Source organism: Battus philenor, unplaced genomic scaffold (assembly GCF_028537555.1).
Source record: "Battus philenor isolate CCGP_79_NKW_IND1 unplaced genomic scaffold, ilBatPhil1.0.hap1 SCAF_2, whole genome shotgun sequence".
Classification (NCBI taxonomy): Eukaryota; Metazoa; Arthropoda; class Insecta; order Lepidoptera; family Papilionidae; genus Battus; species Battus philenor.
Window position 1 is genome coordinate 2035083 of NW_027181682.1, and position 7526 is coordinate 2042608.

Sequence of the window (7526 nt, forward strand, 5' to 3'; positions counted from 1 at the left end):
CAAGCTCGTCTGTCCAACTGTGAGTGGACTTCCTGCGCCTGCTGATCCGTAGTTTCTACTTCAGAATCTTAAAGGCCTAACAGCCATCTGTTCTCCGTGCTACATTAACTTACTAAACTGTTAGATTAAATGAATTATATTGATTTTTAGGACCTTAGTTATTTTTAAATATGGCGTAACTAAAGAAAATAAGGAATCGAATCGAAATTAGGAAAGTATATATATATATATATATATATATATATATTTATATATATATATATATATATATATATATATATATATATATATATATATATATATATATTCATATACATTCTATATACACATATATATAGAAATAGATTTATGAAATAATACGCAATGAAATATGTACTGAACGCTTTATCGGTTGCGGTTTCAATCATTGTGGAACACAGATAATAATAAAATAGTTTTAACTACGATCGAAGGTCGTGCTACAGTTACGAGTACAGTAAGGATTACTGCTTAAACTATCATGACATTTTATTGCATCTAATTTCAAAATTCATTTCACACAAAATAAAGTGATTTTTTTTAATTGATGTGATTTTCACCGCTGCCGGCATGTCGTTGCCATATGATTAGACTAATGGCCCTCACAAGGGAACCTGGGCTTGGACTGTTTCTCATCGATTATATCAAAGTTATTTAAAATGAACCAGACATTCCACGCCTGCCTTCAAACCAAAAAAAAATTAGATTTTTCTCATAACATTTAGGATGTCATACTCGAATAAATAACATCTCAATGGAGTTTTTTTAATAGGTTATGTTTTCAAAGCTTTATTTATACAGTTGTCCAATCCGACAAATTATTAAAATAATTTACCTCGTAAAATCTAAGAAATTATTAAAGTATTTAAATACTCCTTTTTTTCGATTGTATACAGATTATAACAAAAATATTAAGATTTTAATTTTAATGTCACAGATTGAGATTTATAAAAAAATTCATTTGTAAATAATAAATGAAATAAACTAATAAATACATTTTTATTGCATTTAAAACTATAAACAATGTTATATAGTTTTTTTTATTTTTAATAATAATTATTTTCATTAGCGTATATGCTATAGCTCTGCTAAAAATAGTGTTAAATTACTGTCAAAGATTGGGAAGCCATGATTAGTTGTCATCTGTCGCCATTAATGACAATTAATTTGTCCTTGTAATTTCATGTGTTTCTCAACACAGCAATCATCAGATTTATAATAATTAATTCTCAACATAATATTTCTTCATGTGTTATCTGCAATGGGTTTGCATTTTATATTTATATGCAATCACGATTCTCTATTAAATATTTATTAATGTGTTTATTTCGTAACTTCTTTTTGCCATGGCGCAAATGTAATTAAATCTGGATACACGCTCACAATAAATTTAATATTTAAAGAAATATTTTTAAATGAGACAAACAATTTCATAGGTTTTCATAAAGGTCTCATTTAACCCTTAATTAGGCGCATTAAGAAAATCACTCAATTAGGCGCATGGGGTCTTAAATGACCCCAAAAAAACATTGAGAAAAGAGTATCAAAAAAGAATAAAATTTAATGGATTTCTATAGTAATTAATAAAGTTCTTTAATATACTAAACTTTAAGAAACAAATACTTACTATGGCATTGAAAATATTAAAAAAAAAAGAAAAACAGTAAACCTCTCTTTAAACTAATTTTTTTGGCATAGCCGAGATCAACTTAAGAAATAAAGTTTATTCAGCCTCATCAGCGGAATCTTCTGTTCTGCATCCGACGCAGTAAATCCTTGAGTGTTGCTGGCAAATATATTTACGACACTTGAAACATTTTGTTGGCACTTTTTTGTCGTCCTTTCTAGGACATGATGAACAGCGCCCGCGCTTAGCTGTCGATTGATAAACCGCCGTGTTCACATTATAAACTTCACGGAACCGTTTTTTTGTTGTCGCTGGTACAGCACGTAGTTGTATGCGACGTTTTTGGTGATCTTTCACAAGTGCCGCAGCTATTTTCTTCAAGAAAATCCTTCTTGTATATGTCAAAGTCTTCTCAGTATTAACTTTGTGTATGACAAATGGGTTGATGCCAGATATGTTTATACTCCAGGTAAATGTAAAATAATATTTTGTGCTCGGGTCCTTACTGCGTTCGATGGTGGTACTTTACACCATTTCACTTTCGGGCCATTTTTCTGAGTATGTCGAGATAAAAAGTAATTACCTTCCGTTGATACAGGGATGTCTTGGATATGTTGACTCCTCAATTTCGCTTTCTGAATTATGAGCACTATCAATGACAGCATCGTTTAAAGTTTCGTCTTGCGAATCCGAACCAGCAACATCTTACTCTTCATCAAGCACTTCATCCAGCCATTGCAATACTTGTTTGTCGTTAGGCATTTCAATTCAAAAAAAGAAAAAGCATAGAAAAAAACTCAAAAATACATAAAGAAATCATACCGTATCAAAATAGACACATACAAAGATAAATAGTAAACAATATACTAATATAAACACAAAAAAAATCACAAAAGTAAAAACTTACCTTTGCCAAAAAATGGAACGTAACTGGGCGCATGGGGTCAGCTCTCTAAAGGACAGCGATGTGTGCGCAAGAGTTAATGTTCTGGATGCGACTAATTTGTGTACCCTAGGGGGAGTTAGGAAGCTAGAAAGAGCGTTAGCACGCTCTGAAGACTGTAAGCCATTATTTTTTGAATTTCAAGCGGCCCTGACCCCATGCGCCTAATTAAGGGTTAAAAGTATTACTTGTATTGTTAAAAAAAGATACTCACATAACCTCAAAATAGTTCGTGTATTCACAATAACTACGTAATAAGTGACATTTTCGATGTAGAGTTGCAATTTTTAAACATTTCAACGTAAATATGTACACTTCCTTATGTGATAATTCAAAATTGTGGTTTACTTGTTAACAATAAGGTATCAGGAGCTGTCTGAGTCTGCAGTTTTCTTTTTCTTTATTATTACTTTTGATAATAAGCGTCAGAAGAACTCTCATCTCTTAATACTCGCAGGTAAAATTAACTGGGTTGTCTTTGCAATTAAAAAGTAAGACAATTAACGGATGTTAATACAGTACCCGGCGATAAATATTGCAATTCGACCTTTGGAAAGAGACAATCGGCTAATTTCGGCTTCGTAGAGCACTATCCCTTATCCACACTACCTATGTGAAGTTTTGTCAGTCGTATTCCGTGCGACAGAGATAACGCTCTACGAAGCCGAAATTAGCCGATTGTCCCTTTCCAAAGGTCGATGTGCAATATTTATCGCCGGGTACTGTATTAACATATGTTAATTGTCTTACTTTTTAATTGCAAAGACAGCCCAGTTGATTTTACCTGCGAGTGTTAAGAGATGAAGGTTCCTCTGATGCTTCTTACCCAAAGTAATAACCCTGGAAAACCACAGACTCAGACAGCTTCTGATACCTTATTGTTAACAAGTAAACCACAATTCTGAATTATTCCATAAGGAAGTGTACATATTTACGTTAAAATGTTTAAAAATTGCAACTCTACATCATAAATGTCACTTATTACGTAGTTATTGTAAATATACGAACTATTTTGAGGTTATGTGAGTATCTTTTTTTAACAATTTTTTTTACACACACATTTATTTACGTTTTTTTTTAATTAACATTTAGAACGTCTTTGTAGTTTTATATACTTTACTATACTTTTTATATTGACAGCTTGTGTCGATTTACAGTTTTTGTTCGGGCATTTTATTGTTACGTATTAATCTACTGTTACCTAGTTTTGTAAAAATTATAATTAAATTATCATTATCATTTTGCTTCATAGAATTATTAATTTGTCATATATAAATATGATCAAATAAAACCTGAACATGTCACCTTAAAGTTGACATATTTTATTTTTATTTTATAGAATGCGTGGTGTTCTTAAATTTTTCAAATGTGGAACTCTTTTGTTGAAGGGATAAATGTATGTAAACCTATCACTATATACACACCTTTAAATCATAGTCTGTGTAGTTTAATTAGTCATAAACAAATGTGTACAGTACCCTACGATAAATATTGCACATCGACCTTTAGAAAGAGACGATCGGCTAATGTCGGCTTCGTCGAGCACTATCTCTGTCCCATACTACCTATGTGACGTTTTGTTAGTCGCTGTATTTCGTGCGTCAGAGATGACGCTCTACGAAGCCGAAATTAGCCGATTGTCTCTTTCCAAAAATCGATGTGCAATATTTACCGCCGGGTACTGTAATGAAATTTGAATAAATAACAGCAGTAAAGAATTTAATAATATGGCGTATGGAACCATTATCCATAAATAAAACAAAAAGAAACAGAGTGGTTAAGAATAGAAAGGAGTACGAAAATTTATACGAAAATAAATTTATAATTAATTAAATTTAACGAAAAAAAATTTATAAAGAATATTTTATTTGGAACAATAATTTTAAATTTGAAAGCCAAATGATCATTATAGGCTTTTATAAAACGGCACAAAAGAGCACATTCTCCATTAGTTCTGTCTTGTTTGAGATCGAAATAGACATTATAAAATGATGAAATGGACTATAATATATTTATATATTTATTTACTTAACACCTTTTATACAATTTCTGTATAAAGGCGTATTTAATGCCGGAGGCATTCTCTACCCGTTAACCATTTTCGCAATGGAGAAATAAATAACTGGAGGTACGTGAAACAAAATAATATCATAATAACAAAAAAATAAAAAGTTAAATCAAATTGAGAAAGAAAATAACTATTAAGATAAAAAAATACCTTATATAAATATATTAATGGCTACTACTTACTATAATTATACATAAATATATAATAAAATATATAAAAGTCTACATATACTACATATGTAAATATAATAAATAATGAAATCCAACTATCATGATGTTTCCGTCAAAATACATAATTATTTAAAATTAGAAGACAGGTCGAATAGACTTTTCAAATCAAATATTCATAAAGGTTAGGTTTTATTTTTAATTATTAACAGTTCAAATAGAGAAATTTTTTCGTTGCATTAATATTCAAAAAAGTTAATAATTATTTATGAAATATGGTGAATTTACTACGTCATGTTATTTTTTTCTGTGAATATATTTTTATTATTTATATAAACATTTTTAATTAGCTGAAAGAAGGATACATATATTTTATCTGTCAAAATATTTTATTAATCTGTGGCATACTTAGTGTATTACAAATTTAATAGAACTAATGATAGCGAATCTTAATTTATAACTGCGTAGTTAGTTTTAGACAGGTTAGTTCACCTAATTATGTCAGTTAATAAAAACATACCATTTTGTATTGTGACAGATGAATGGCAACTAGATATCACATTATATCCTATCTAGTAAATCAGACAGATAAAATAGAAATAGTTACAATCAAAAGCAGTATTAATATCTACTTATTTATACACAAGGAATATGTTTTAGAATACATAACTTTACAGTACCTGACGATAAATACACCAATACCTCGCTTTGTGTCGTTTCGTTTTGCTTTTTTTTCGAAGTTTCGTCGCTGCTTAATTAGTACTAATTTTCACTGTGCGTCGTTAGATTTTCGAGGTTGCGTTGTTTTGGGTTCGAGTCTTTAATATTTTTTTAAATTTTCTTTTTTTCTAAAAGATGGCAGCACTTTTGTTTCTAATAGCGCCATGCTATCAAAACTCGGGGATTCCTTTTCTAACTAAAAATCTTTGTTTTGCTAATTTTAGAGTTCAGTTTCAATTACGTAGTGTGTTGTAATGTAGTGTGTTTTGATTTTTTAAAAGAGAATAATAAATTTATATAAATTTTTAACGTTTTGTTTCTGGTTACAAAAAAGGTAAATATTAATCCAATTTATTTATTGGCAGAGTTATATTATTTTTTAAATGTTTACTTTGTTTAATTTTCTTTTTAAAAAGTAGTATTTTTGTGACGCTGGAACCTATCTCCGATCTTTACATGGTTTGCTATAGAAAATCATCAAGGTTTCAATTTGCGTCGTGTTTTTTTGGAACGTAACCATAACGCAAAGTGCGGTATTGGTGTATTGCACATCGATCTTTGGATAGAGACAGTCGGCTAATTTCGCGACGCGGCGTGGTAGCTACCCACCAAGTGGACCGACGGCATAGTTGAAGTCTATGGAAGTCGCTGGATGCGTGGGACAGGCCATCGTAGCGATCTTCTGTTAATGCTATGCTTTTCAGGGAGCGTTCATCGCTTGAAAAGCAGACGAAGAAAAGTGTTTCTACCTGTTAGATTCGTATAATTAACTAAACTAAAATAATATAGATGGCGGGTATTTTAGAGAAACCTTTCAAGAACATCTCAATTATATTTAATAATTACACAACCCTGATATTTGAGGAACGAGACGAAGTAAGTGAGGCGATGAATGAACGGAAATATGTATGAAAAAGAATGATTGAATTATAGAATGAAAGAAGAGGAATGAAAGAAGAAGAGGAGTACAGAAATAAAAGAAGATAGTGTAACAGTCATTAAAGTATATCAAACCTTTTCATACAAGAAGTGCAGTATGAGAGGTCTCCAACAACATTGACCGTTAAAAAAAATATATATATCTAATGTTAAATTTTAACACGCATACATTAAATTCCGGTTTGAAGACACCGTGTGGGTCGATAAGAAATTATAGTGGCTACATTTTATTTGCTAAGAGCAAAGAAACTATTTTCGGATTCTACAGTGACAAACCGGTATAGTTACGTCTTGCCTTTCAAATCTCTATACTCTATATAAAAGTGCTTTCAAGCAAACGTATCTTTTAAGTCAGAGTTCCCCAAACTTTTTTGTGTCGTAGACCCCTTGCCATATTTTTCCGTGTTGGGTAGACCCCCTACTTACCTGATATTGATTTCCTGTAAATTTCTAACTGTAGTGAAGTTTAGTGTTAAAAACTTAAAGTAAAACCGCACGTTAATTTATACATTTATTAATTGAATTTAAATTAAAACTACTCAAAATAAAATTTTGTATCTGTTATGTAAAATATACATAACATTAAATAAACTATAAATAAAATAATATAAGCAATAAGTCAATATTTTTAATGAGAAGGATGAACCTGATGCTTTAATAATAAATTATCAACATTTGGCGTCAATTTTGTAAAAATCTTAAATCTCCTCGGCTAATGATGTCCAGACTGTGGACCCCCATTTACATTTCATGGACCCCCAAATTTTTTTTCGCTGACGTAGACCTATTGCAGTTTGTCATAGACCCCTATATAGGGGTCGATATAGACCACTTTGGGAGTCACTGCTCTAAGAAAACATGTATCAAAATCCAATCTCTGATTAGACATGATACTTCTTATTTAAACAAATTGTACGCAATCATTACTTCAGTCATTCCATTAGACGTTAGCCTCCCCCATTGAGACCGAGATTCTAGTCAGCAAACGCTCGCCGAAAGCCTTGGAGTCTGAGCGGAGGATCTTGGTCCAAGAAATCGGTAAAA